This window comes from Miscanthus floridulus, chromosome 17 (assembly GCF_019320115.1).
Source record: "Miscanthus floridulus cultivar M001 chromosome 17, ASM1932011v1, whole genome shotgun sequence".
Lineage (NCBI taxonomy): Eukaryota > Viridiplantae > Streptophyta > Magnoliopsida > Poales > Poaceae > Miscanthus > Miscanthus floridulus.
The window spans coordinates 10,622,672-10,636,272 of record NC_089596.1 but is presented as its reverse complement, the minus strand read 5'-3'; the positions used below and the strand labels follow the sequence as shown (position 1 = coordinate 10,636,272).

Sequence of the window (13,601 nt, the reverse complement as noted above, 5' to 3'; positions counted from 1 at the left end):
TTGAGGTCTATGCTAGGATTTGCGGACATCACATGGCCCCAAGGTCGCTGGTCGGAAAAGCCTTTCGCCAAGGTTTTTACTAGCCCACCGCGCTATGAGATGCAGAGGAGGTCATTCACAGGTGTGAAGGATGCTAGTTCTACGCTCAGCAAACCCATTTGCTGGCACAGGAGCTCCGAACCATCCCCATCACCTGGCCATTCGCGGTCTGGGGCCTCGACATGGTGGGGCCCCTCAAAAAGGGCCCAGGCGGCTTCACTCACCTACTCATAGCAGTCGACAAGTTCACCAAGTGGATAGAGGCCAAGTGTAACACCTCTAGTGTTTTGACCTAGCACTAAAACTTGACATGTCATCATATGCATTGAAAAGCATTCATAAAGTAGGAAATTTTGAATGCATTCACTAAATAAGCTTTATTTCATAATGTTGTTATTTTATGTGATGTGATTCCAAACTCTAAATAAAGATCATGACCACAAGGGTCAAATTTCTTATGATCATGTGAGACCATGTGTCAATTGACTCAAATAACCCTAATGGGCCATGTTACTGGTCAAAAATCAATGTTAAGTAAAAATGTATACAAATCAAATTTTAATTCAAATTCAAACCATAAAAGTCCTTTTTGCCCCTTTTGTCTAATTCAAAATCCATTTGGAATTTGGGGTTGTGACAAAAAGCAAAGTTGAAGCTTATTTAATAAGGATCAACTTTGGTATTCAAAGTTTTTAAAGTTTACATATAAAATTTGGAGTAATTTTGAAATGATTCAAATGCTCAAATGCACCCCAAATTCAAATTTCAAAATTCAGGTAGAATTTGAAAATGTTCATTAAAGCAAAGTTGTAGAGTTTGAAAAGTTGAGCAACTTTCTTTTTTTTGGAGATTTTCAACTTCTTTAGAAAAATTGTGAGTAATTTGCAAAATAAACGCAGTGGCAATTCTGTAAATATTTCAAAGAAATCAAGTTGGCAACAGGGCGCCACTGCCCCACCGCCGACGTCCTTTCTCCGGCCTTCTAGGCGCGCCTGTGGCCGCCCTCGGCTTTGCGCTGGCACGGGGTGCACGCTGCGTGTCGTTCCCGCGCGCTCCTGGCCGCGCTATAAAGCCTAGACGTCGTCGTTTGCTTTTCTTCCTTCCCTCTATTTTCCCGATGCCACCGCCTCAACTCCGATGAGCTCCCCTCACCTCCTCAGCGCAAGATAGCCCCGGAAAAGTAGTGTCCCAGTTTCGCCTGCTCCTTGCGCCTCCAACCGACCTGTTGTTACCACTTGATTTCACCGGGAACCGCCGGTAGCGACTCTTCTTCCTCGCGGCCGGTGACCTCGATCGAAACTCCGATTCACCGTGGCCAGCATCATCCGGTGAGCTGTTGCCCTTGCTTGTTGTCTCTACAGCTTTGTCTCGATGCTGTAGTGTTTAATCTACTCTTGCTTGGTTGTTTTGCCCACTGCAGTCGTCGAAACGCCGTCGTCGACGAGGTCCGCTCTGCCGTGATCACTATCACCGTCGAAACGCGTCACCATAGCTTCTCTAGTCTCGCTCGTTGCTTCAACACATTTAGGGTGAGCCTCTGATGCTTCCTGAACTCTTTGTTTCACCGTTACCGGTCTTGTTTCGCCGGCGTAACGCTGCCGAGCCACCGCGTCCGCCATGGCCAGTGTCAGCCTTGTTCCGTGTCGTAATCAACCTCCGAAATGCCACAGATCGATGCGCCTAGTTCTTGTGAACGTTTTGGTACTTTGGCCGTCGTCGTTGGACTCACCGTCGGTGAGTTAGCGCCGGTCAGCGCCATCGTTGCCGCGGTCAAAGCCGGAGGTTAGGGATGACATGCGGGGCCGGCCATCAGTGAGAGAGAGAGAGAATAGTGAGATTTTGTTATTTCTGATTTTTGAATAGTGCAGTAACTTTGGAAATTTATAAGAAAATAATTATAGCTCCAACAATTCTGAAAATTTGTGTGTAGCTTCTGTACATGTTCTGTTATGGTTTAAAAATATGAAACTTGAAATTTGAATAAATTTTTAGTGTTCAAAAATTTAGTCAATTAATTGATAAATGTGATTTCCATGATTTTTGTAGGCCACTGTATAATTTCAAAAATTATAAAATTTGTTTTGGTACACTAATTTGTCATGGGGAAGCTTACATAAAATTTTGAGGTCATTTGGAACAAGTTCATTTTTGGGCTTATTTCTAAATTAATTCAAAAATGAATAAAAGCAAACCCTAAGTATTAGATTAGTATTTGATCTTGTTTTGGTCATTTTTTTGTGACCAGTAGGGTTTCAAGATCAGTTTGGTCAAGTCACATGTGTGGTACTTGATGGTAGAATTGCAAGTTGGTTTTATTGGCTTGCAACTGTACCGTGAAGGAAAGTTGTATTCAAGGTGTTATTATATTTCATGCACCATGAAAGCATCATGTGTACATTATCATCATGTTGAAGTATATGCTATTATTTCGTGTAGAATCCGAGAGTGAAACGATTCTAGTTGAACAAGTTGTGGAAGAATCCCCGGTTGTCACAGGATTCGATAATTGTGGTACTGATCCGAAACCCGAGATCGTCAACGAAGGCAAGCCCCGATTTATGCATTAAACCATTACCTTGTTTACTTTGAAAAGTTTATCACCTATGTTACTTATTGCATTAAGTTGATATGTCAAATGTCACCTACTTGATGCATTGCCTACCTTGTTAATTGTTTACCATCCTTGAAGATGATTTCTTTTACAAAGGCGTAGAATGCTTAGTATGCTTTATGGTAGGCTTTCAAGGTAAAAGTTTCGATACACTCAAAGATGGCATACTGGCCAAAGAAAGAAAGAAGGTAGAATGAACTAGAGACTAGTCGGGTGACTTATCTTGAATGTTGAGTAATGTTGCCGACTATGTCGTTTAAAGGCCACTCATTGTGGATCTTCTGAACGAGACACTTTGTAGTACTGGTCACATACCCCGGTAAGCCTACTTTAGCTAATCCGATACTAAGACGAATGCCCACGCACTGAGAGTGGAGAGATGGCGGGAGTAGCGTGTACCCTCGTGGCTGGAATGTGGCCGGATTTTAGGTGTGATGTGCTCTCAGGTGGCGTGGAGATGGCTTAGTATAGGAGGATCTGGTAGTGAGGTTGATATATGCAAGATTAAGTTCTACATATGTCATGTGATAAGGAATCCCCAGCTGGGACTTGAATCAATTCGAATTGCCGGTGCTCCGTGGATATGGAGACTCGATTCATTACAGAAGCAATGCAGGACTGGTGAATTATTAAAACTTGAGAAAAGGAATGGAATGAGAATGATTGGAACATGGGATACGAACACTTAGTTTGAGATAATGAACTAAGAAGACTTAGGGGTAAAACTTGAAAATAGAATCAAGAATAGTAGGCTTTTGGCAAAGAACTTTTGAATCTTGCTACATCCTTACCTTGACCCAACACCTGCATCTCTAAAGTCCTTCGACCCCTTTTTCGTCAGGTCAGTCTTGTTGAGTACTTTTGTACTCAGGGTTTGTTAACCCTTGTTGCAGGTCAGTCGCATGCGCAGGCTTATTTTGGTCCCTGCTGCATGTCTGTGTTTGAAGTCAATGACGATGAGGAATGATAAATGGCCTTTGGACAAGGCACTAGTTTGTGTGAAATAAATAATGTTAATGTAATATTATCCCGCTACTATGGTTGTATGACACTTATGGTATTGTAAGTTTGAAACAACTGGTTTGTAAACTATGTTATCGTAAGACTTCCGCTATCTTTTACTCTGATGTATATATTTGAATAAACTGTTGTAATCTGCAATGACTGTGATTGGGATCCTGTTCAAAAAAGATTCATGGATGATTCGGGTTTTCCGAGGACACCCGACAGACCTGTTAAGTTGTTGGGAACTCGTGTACGCTATGGGCATAGCCCTCGAGCCCCCGGGTGATCCTGAAGGGGTCGGTCGGGGGTCTTCTTCGTTTCGGAACCATTGGACCTGAGGCTTAACATACCTGTATATTAGAATCTTGTTACTCGGTTTTGCACAGCAAGAAGGGAAGAGAATGGGGTTGGCTCACGTGGTGGCAGCATCTAGCGATCAAGTCTAGGAGGGTGACGGCCTGTGCTGGAGTGCAGAGCTCGAGTTAGGGCTTCTCCCATGTGATCGCGCCTTCAAGGCGGCGTGGAGCGGGAGAAACGGAGGGAACCATCGGCATCGGCGACGGCAATGGGACAGTGGCGCTGCGCTGTGCTTTTGCGGAGGGACGGCGGGGGCACATGTGCGTCCGCGTGCGTCGTGCGCAAGCTCAGCTCAAGTGAGGGTGAGGAGAAAGGAGAGGAATGCCCGTGCTAACGCTACAGTAGCATATAACCAAACAAATCAAATAACTAAAAGACATACTCCTTCTTGCCTTCGAATAACTAGCGTTTTGAGGTTGTCCTAAATCAAATGTCTTAAGCATGAAGACGCAGGATGACACTACAATATCACATAAAGACTATATAAGTAAAAAGAATGAAAATATAGTTCAGTTCCTGTTGTAAGGAAAATTAGTCAGTAATAATGTGTTGTTTAGACAATTACAACGTGGATACCTGTTCTTTTATTTGTTTTGGCCCTGACCAGTGCCACACGCACCTCACGCTGAATGTGTAGTCGCTGCACCACCGCCTTAGCAGTAGATGCAAACAAAGCTCCACCCACACTGAAGCAAATAGGTCTTATAGTTTCTGAATGAGAACGGCCTGAAACTGGATGACCAGCCTTGGAGGAACAGAGTAGATACTTATTTCCACATTCCACCAAGTGAAATGCAAAGAAAGGCGCTCCATTTCTTACTGGAACATGTGAATTCAGGATTATGAAATATAAGATTAAGCACCTAGGACCTGACAATTAGTTAGTAACAATTTACACAGACTTGCAAGAATTTCATCGTTCTCTTGAAGAAAATTCCCCATTCATCCCCACACGAAACTAATTTATAAGAGAATTCAACTAACGATAAGAAGATAGATTCAGTTCAACAACGGACTACCACCTCCACCAAAATCTACCAATCGTGTAATCAAACACGAGCCCTTTCTACATAAGAGGTCCATGTTTAATTAGGAAGCAGCCATAGAAGCGAAGATGGTCTTCCAATATCCAAACTTGAGATCGAACACACGGAGCTCGGGCCTGGTGCCGACGACGACGGAGTTGCCGTGTGGGTGGGCCGTGGGCGGCGACGAGCAACGGAGCGAACTCCGCCGCGCCGCTCACCTTGGGCCCTTCGTGGGGGGAACCAAATTAACCTGCTTGAGAGAGATGGGGAAGGTGAGTTTCCCGGACGCCTCTGGGACGCCCACGATCTCCTTCAAGGCGTCCCTCCAGCAGCGGTAGACGCCGGCACATGCCACATGGCACGGCGGCCCGCCCACCGTGCCTCCTGGTCGTCGACCTTCGCCAGCACGGGGGGCACCTGCGCCCAACAGCTCTCCCACAGTGCCTCGTCCGACTCGTCTGTCCCACAGGCGTGCCCGTGCTAATGCAACTAAAAAAAATAAATCATAAAACTAAAAAATAAATCAACTAATGAAAGAAACATAAACTCATAAACCAATGAAATAGTAGTTTGCCTGGGCTAACGTTACGGCATCATTTCGTACATACACATTAAAACAACCAAAAGGCAATACTATATATTTCTATAGTTAAGAATAAAATGAAACATATAAGTGAATGTCCCCATATAGCCTGTTCACAGTTTTTAAGCACCTTGAGAGTCAAGGAGTACAGATCAAATTAAAGTATACAAAGAAGGCATGCTAATTTTGCAAGAATCAAAACAAAACCAAGTAATTGTTAATAATTTTTCAAAGAAATTAGACTTACCAATTTCCCATTTGCATATTAAACAATGCTAAAATCGAGCAACACGCAAACTTCTCTCACGGTGGTGGTCAGCAGCCTGATGCAGTCGCTCCTGCGCTTCTAGGTCGTTCCTCGCGCTCTCCGCCTTGTTGAGCTTCTCGAGCGTCTCCTCGCTGTGGTGTTCGTCAAGCGACTGCCGCAGGCCCCTGATTGCCTGCGTGTAATCCCTGGCGCAATCCGCGAGCGTGGCTCCGAGCAGCCCATCTGTTACATAGCAGTAGCTTTGGTTTACGTTTTTTTATCTCAAGTTTACATCTGGTAGATATAAACGCATATTTCCAACAGTAATCACACAAGGACAATGATTAGTGAAAAGGATTATACAGACCTAATGCATAAGCAGGTACTATTATGGAATCAAACAACCAGATATCTGCATACTCTGAATCAAAAGAACGGTGAAACGGATCATGTATTCTGAACAAAAGGCATTCAGTTTGTAATTGAGAATCCAACAAGGATAGATTACCTGAGACGCGCACTTCTCGGCGGCCGACTCGTCGAGGGGCTCAAGAACCCCGACTCAAATCATAGAATCCATGTGAGAGATGCCCCCATGCGAATGACGGGGCCAGTGAAGCGTGGCGACCCGGGCCGTAGTAGAAACGTCGACCTCATCGTGATCCCGTCGCAGGCGCTAGAGTGGAGGAAGCACCATAAACCAAGATGTCCCGTCGTCGCTCTCCTTGCGGGGGCGCATCCCGTCATGGCGTCCTGCCATGGCCAGGCACGCCGCACGCCGCCTCTACTCCTTGGGCCAGCGCGCCCCGCCTCCGCCTTGGGCCGCGGACGTTGCCTCCGCCGCCGCTCCTTGGGGCTGCTGCCAGAGATGAAATCGATCGGATCTGGGAGCTGGTGTGTCGGCGTTTAAAAGGGAAGCGAGGATTCGCATCTCGCGTTGCGTGCGATGGGGGCACCGCAGTGCTGACAGCCGGCGATTGGGGCCCCGCGTGGCTCCGAGCCTGCACGCCGCGGCGGCGCCCACAATTGCACGGTGATTGCATGTGCGGGAGGAGGCCCACCTGCCGACGCACGGAGTCAGGGTGTACAGTTGTTCTGGCCCGTCAGATCCGCACAGAGGTAGAGCGATGACTCCAACAGTTGCTGCACCATTCTATTGTCTTAGGCCTCGTTTAGATCACCTCCAAATTCTAAGTTTTTTCACTCTTTCTTCGTCATATCAATTTTTGGACGTATATATAGAGCATTAAATGTAGATAAAAAAATAACTAATGTTGGTGTTTCGGACCGGGGGGTCCTCAACCGATTAGTGAATTTGTTCTGCGTGCTCCCGATTCCGGATGGTGATGCAAAGAGACACAAGATTTATACTGGTTCAGGCAATCGGCGCCCTACGTCCAGTCTGAAAGGTCGAACTTGTATTCCTTGCACCGAAGTGCTCGTAGTAGGGGGTTACAAGCTAAGGGAGAGAGGGAACTAGTCCCAGGTCTCGGCAGGGTGTCGCGTGGGCCGTCTGAGACGTTGCTCTCAAGCGGCTGGAATGTGTGCGTGTATGTGTGTCTGTGTGTCTATGTTTCCCCCCCTCTAAGTGGCCCAAGTCTTCTCCTTTTATAGTTGAAGGGAGGACAAGGACAGTACATGTATTACTATGCGGCGTCATGCCGACAGGGACAGCATGTCCGAACCCTGTGGCCTGTTCCTGTGGCGGTGTGGTCGTCGGAGTGGTCCATCCTTGGAGTACTGGGGCGGTGTGGTCGTCCCATCAGATCCTGTGCGTCGTGGGAGCCCCGGGAATGCCTCGGAGTGGACGCGGCGGCGAGCGTGCAAGCCACTGTGGACGGACTGTACGCGAGGCCGAGATTTGGTCGGTGCCGAGGCTTGCACTGCGGTGGGGGGTCTTGGCAGGCACGAACCCCAAGATCGCCGAGGCCCTGGTGTACAGTGCCGAGGCCTTGGGCGGGCGGCCGATCATGGGTACAGCGTTAGGACACAGTGGCCGGTAATCCCCGTCGTACCCTGTCCCAGCCGGTATGGCGCTGATCGTGGGCACAGTGGTAGGACACAGTGGCCGGTAATCCCCGTCGTGCCCTGTCCCGGCCGGTATGGCGCTGATGCGACCTCGGGTCACATCGGCCATTCTGTGGCGTTGAATCGCCGTCCGGCTGAGATTGCGGGAGTGGTTGAAGCATTAATGAGACATGACACGCTGTCGGGAGGGTCGGCCGAGGCGGGGGGCGACGGACCGCGGACGAGCCGGCCTCGAGCGACACGGAGAATGAGGCCTCGCGCGAGATGGAGATCAGGCTCCTTGCCGAGGCCTTGCGCGAAAGGCCTCGCGCGATACGGAGAACACGCCTCCTGCCAAGGCCTTCCGTGGGGAGTCTCGGGCGAGGCGGAGACGGCATTCCCTGCCGAGGCCTTCCCTGGAGAGCCTCGCACGAAGCAGAGCTTGCGTCAGGGTGCCGAGACCTCCTGCTCGAGGCTCGAGGCGAGGAGGGGGAGAACCCAGTGGGTTCGGTCGTGGCGGGTGAGGGGCCCACGACTTACCTTCTTGCTTTTATTATTTTTAGATGGGACTTTGGCAACCCATTTGATGTTTTGCTTGGGGTACCCCATTCTAAGGTACCCGACAGCAGCCCCCGAGCCTCAGGGGGAGTGCGTGCACTCTCCTTGAGGGTTTGCCGAGGCTTGGTTTATACCTGCCCCGTAGGAATTAGGGTTTGTTTTTTGAGGTTCCGGTGGGTGCGCGCGAGCGCACCCGCCGGGTGTAGCCCCCAAGCCCCCGGAGGAGTGGAGTTACACCTCCAGGGGCTTTCTTCATTTTCGCGTCTGAACGAGTAGTTCTTATTGCCTTTGCTGAGCCCCCAAGCATAAGTTCGGGTTGCGAGGGTCTCGGCGAGGCTGCAGGAAGAAGCCCTCTAGCCTCTGCGCGGAGCGAGAGGTTCGTCAGGGGTCCCCTGACTTTGGGTATGATCCTCACGCTTCCTTTCGCTCGGAAGGAGGGGTGGAATGTGCCAGGCTACCCTCGATGGGCGCAAGCGTGGACACTTCCGGTGAGCTGTTAGCGGGTAGTCCGAGTGGAGGCCCGAGCCCCGTTCGCTGGGGGATGGCTAGTGGTCCAGAGATGCACTCCAAGAGTACCAGGGGGTTTCTCTAGTGGGTGCCGAGGCCGTTCGCGGGCCTCGGTGGCTCGGTGCCTTCCTACGGTGGGATCCCATTCGGATACTTCCCCGCCGGTCTCGGACACAACTTAGGACGCCCCGAGCGACCGTTCGCTCGGGCTTGGGCCATTCGTAGGCTCGCCCCAATGTCGTCCCTGACTCTGTTGCCCTGGGGCAGCTGTCGAAACCTTTTGGAGGCCCAGCCTTCGAACCCCTGGACCATAATGGGCTTGGTGCCCTTTTATTGTGTTTGTAGCGAAACTTCTAGCGCGGTTTTGGACTGTTTGTCTTTGTCTTGCGTGCTCTGGCCCTTTCATCTGATCTTCACATGTCCTTTTCATTCAGATGGAGGGTTAGTTTGCCAAGCCCATTCTGGTCTTGGCAAGGTTGCAGGAAGAGCCCCTAGCCTCTGCGTGAGAGGGCCGTCAGGAGTTCTCCTGACTTTTTATACGCCCCTCGTGCATGAGGGTTTGTTTGCCGAGGCCCCTTTGGGCGCGAGCCCGGGTCGTGGGGTCTCGGCAGATTTGCAGGAGGAGCCCCCTAGCCTCTGCATAGGGCGAGAAGGCCGTTAGGGGTTCCCCTGACTTTTTATGCGACCCTCACGCTTTCTTTTCGCTCGGAAGGAGGGGGTGGAATGTGCCTCGCTACCCTCGATGGGCACGAGTGGTGGCACTTCCGGTGAGCTGTTATCGGGTAGTCCGAGTGGAGGCCCGAACCCCGTTCGTTAGGGGACGGCTAGCGGTCCAGAGACACACTCCAAGAGTACCAGAGGATTTCTCTAGTGGGTGCCGAGGCCGTTCGTTGGGCCTCGGTGGCTCGGTGCCTCCCTACGGTGGGATCCCATTCGGATACTTTCCTGCCGGTCTCGGACACGACTTTGGGCATCCTAAGCGTTTCGCTCGCTTGGGTCTCGGCCTCGTATAGGCTCGCCAACAGTCGCCCCTGACTCTGTTATCCTGGGGTGGCTGTCGAAACCCCTTGGGGCCCAGCCTTCGAACCCCTGGATCGTAATAGGCTCAGAGCCCGATTCCTTCCTATGAAAGGAACAGGCCGTGGGAAATATCTTCCCTATCGGCTCGGCCACGGGTGGCGCGCCTTTTGAGGCGGTTTCATGGGGAGGTGAAACGACGCCTACTGCCGTAGTGGCCGGGCACGACGTGATGGATGGGACGTAACTGTCCTCGCATTTAATGCGGGAGACGTGGGCGCGTGGGCCGCCGAAATCGGCTCGTGGTTAACCGCGTCGGACGGGGGAAAACCTCCCCGATTTCATTGCCCGCTCATTTCGCCTCCTCCCTACATAAATACCCGAGGAATCTTGCCCCTTCTCGTCTTACCTTGCCTGCTACCTCCGCCGAGTCGTCGCCAGAGCAGCTGGTGCCGGGAAGAAGAGGAGAGAAGAGCGAACCTAGGGAGAAAGCGAGAAAAAAGCAAGAGCGTGGGAGGCAGAGAGAAAAACTCACTGCCGCGCCTGATTCCTCCATCGCACCCATGGCTAGCAACGTCGTTGTTGTTGAGGCAGACCCTTGGGATCCGTCGGACGTTACCGAGGAGATGCTCTAGTCGCTTGTCGACGTCGGGCTCCTCCGCCCAGTGACAGACCCTAGTAGGCTAGAGTGGATCGCTCCGTATGGCGAGCTGGAGCCGAGGCCCCACGACGGCTATGTCGTGAGCTTTGTCTCCTTCCACGAGCGCGGCCTCGGTGTCCCGGCGGACCGGTTCATGCGGGCGCTCCCGCACTACTACGGCGTGGAGCTCCACAATTTTAATCCCAACTCCATCGCTCAGGCGGCTATCTTTGTTGCCGTCTGCGAGGGGTATTTGGGGATCGCTCCCCATTGGGATTTGTGGCTCCATCTGTTCCGGGCGGGGCATACTACCAAGCCGACGGGCACGTCGGGTAAGAGGAAGGCATCGAGGGCCGGAGGCTGCACTCTCCAAGTGCGTCAGGACCGCCTGCACCTCTACATCCCGGCCCAACTCGCGTCCTCCAACCGTCGGTGGTACACGAGTTGGTTTTACCTCCGTAACAATGACGGAGGACTTCCCCCTTATACTGGGCGGATTGTGGGGAGTTGCCCAGAGAAATGGAAGTGGGGTGTCTTGAAGGTCGACCAGCCCAAGCTGGAGCCGCTCCTGGAGGGGCTGGCGAGGCTGCGGAGCCATGGCCTCACCATCACAGTGGTCGTGTCCACCTTCCACCGCCGGAGGGTGCTGCCGCTGATGGCTCGGCGGCGGCGGCTGTTCGAGATGAGGCCAGGTGAGCCCGTCGAAGGCACCCGGATGTCTTCCTCCGCCCTCTCCGATGAGGAAATTCACCGTCGGGTGGGGGAGACGGTAGATGCGAAGTTGAGGGGCGGCAACCTGACCCCCTTCGCGATGCGACCGTTGCGGGGGTTCCTTTCGCTGGTAAGTCGAGTGCCGCTATAGCCTCTGAGCCTCCTCAATCTCCCTTTATCCCTTGTTTCCCTATGCGCGTTTGTCGTTCCTTAGGGGATGAGGAACGTGCGCTCCTCCGCCGCCCGTTCCCGAGGATGTGGGGCAGCGGGCGGTCAACCGCGCTTACGCCGACGTGCAGAAGAAGCGAAAGGACACTAAGGCAGCGAAGCGCACGAAGTACATCCTTGCACGCGAGGCATTGGATAAGTGCCGCCGTCAGCAACGGAAGGATGGTCTCCCATTGGAGGAATCCCCATCGACGTCATTGTCGACGGAGGCCTCGGACGGGAACGACAAGGGCGAGGGAGGGCGAGGTCCCCTAGACCACCTTCCTGACGTCGAGGAGGTAGCGCCCGGGGCGTCGGTAAGTAGCCCGGCACCCCCGGGAAGGGGAGAAGCGGACCCGGGGCCGGCGGTTGCCCGCTCTGGGGTCGAGGCCGACACGCCCGAGGTGCGGGTGTTAGGCAAACGCGCCATCAGCCTAGTAAGCTCGACGGCCGCGGCGGAGCAGGTGGCGGTGGAGGCGACACCACCGCCCCTGCAGAGGACCGAAGGGGCGCCAGGGTGCGCTAAGGACCGACCTGTGCCGATGGATACGGATGCGACACCACTGCCGCTGCCTCCGCCGTTGCGGACGCGGTTTGCTGTGGCGAAGCGGGGGCCGCCCCGTTCTAAGTAAGTGTATTTTTTGCAGGGTCGTAGTGGCTTCCGTTCGCTTTTTTGGTCTCGCGCTGACCCTGTAGGTTAATTTTCTTTAGTCGGAAGCGGCCTGCGGATGACCTCCCCTTGGCACCCTCAAGGCGCTTAAGGCGAGCCCCGGCTCCTCTGCCCACTGGGTGGCGGAGGCACAAGCCGCCATCCAACGTGGCACGGCGTCGGCGAGGGTCGACCCAAAGGAACCGGCCGCCCAAGGAGGGGTTGCTGAGGCGGCCCCTACACGGTCGGATGGGGCCGTCGTGCCCTTTGTTGCCGAGGCTCCCGGGGCCTCCAGGGCTGAGGCGATGGAGGCCCCGGCGCCCACGACCGCCGAGACCGCAATGTCTGCGGTCGGCATTTCTGCATCTGCCGAGGCCACAATGGCGGAGGCCGAAGCCCCCGAGACCGCTGAGGCCGTGATTGCAGAGGCCGGAGCCCCCTGAGGTCACCACGGCCGTCGTGATGGCGGCGAGGCCATCTGTGTAGGAGGCGGAGATGCAGGCGGCGAAGGCCTCGGCCGTGCCCTTGGCTCAGGGCCCGCCATTGTTGCGGGAGAGCACCCAGGAGACGGAGGTCTATCTAATCTCCTCCGATGATACTTCTCGGGCGCGGGAGGTGGTCGACGCCGAGGAGACCGATGCCGTGGAGCAGCCGGCGCCGCTCTTGGACGAGGAAAGCTCGGCCCTCGTGCGGGTGCGACCCGAGCCCCGCGGGTGGGATCACCTGCGGGTACTGTGGCGGAGCCGGGACGACCCTGAGGGGGAGCCCCTGTTCGCCCTCAAGGACACGGCTGAGGGCGGGCGCTGGCGTACCTTCGAGCAGTACCGTGAGCTGGCGGAGCGGTTGCTACGGACGGCGCTGTCCGTGGTGGCCGACGAACTGCCCGGAGTCGCCCAGGTTCGTGTTTTCCTTTCTCACGTGATGTTGTTCTTTTCTTGATTTTGTCGTAGTCCACAACCTCTGCTCTGCCCCCTCAGGAGCTCGAGACCTAGTCCCTCGGGAAGTCGGTCTTCCTCCGGCGGGAGAGGGGAATCTGGGACTAGCTTCAGCGGCAGAGGGGCCTTCTTGCCAATGCTAACGAGCTTCTGTCGGCACGAAGCGTGGAGGTGGAGGACCTCCGCCTTCGCTGTGCTGACTCAAAGGTCGAGGCGGCCGCAGCCCAGATGTAGCTCGCCCCCCTTGGTGGCGCGGAATCAAGGAGCTAGAGGAGGAGCTTACCCGCGCCGTCAGCGATCGGGATGCCTTTAGATCCCAGGCTGAAGAAGTGACGGCCTCAGGCAAGGCCCTCGCTGGGCAGCTGGGGGCAGAGGAGAGCGCGCACTGGCTGACCAAAGGCGCTTTGAACGAGGCCCTTGCTTCGGTTGAGGCCTCGCAAATCAAGGCTATGGTTCTGAGGGGGACGGTCGAGGGTGAGTTCCAGTCCCCTTGTTTTGTT

At 53.5% G+C, this 13,601-nt stretch overlaps 1 long non-coding RNA gene across 1 annotated transcript; it reads right to left on the bottom strand.

Moving 5' to 3' along the window:
* Positions 1-4,800: 4,800 nt before the first annotated feature.
* Positions 4,801-6,886, bottom strand: LOC136517880 (uncharacterized). Its single transcript, XR_010774352.1, has 3 exons — positions 6,379-6,886; positions 6,238-6,291; positions 4,801-6,113 (listed from the first exon to the last, which is right to left on the bottom strand). It is a non-coding gene; the product is annotated as an uncharacterized lncRNA (long non-coding RNA).
* Positions 6,887-13,601: the final 6,715 nt, after the last annotated feature.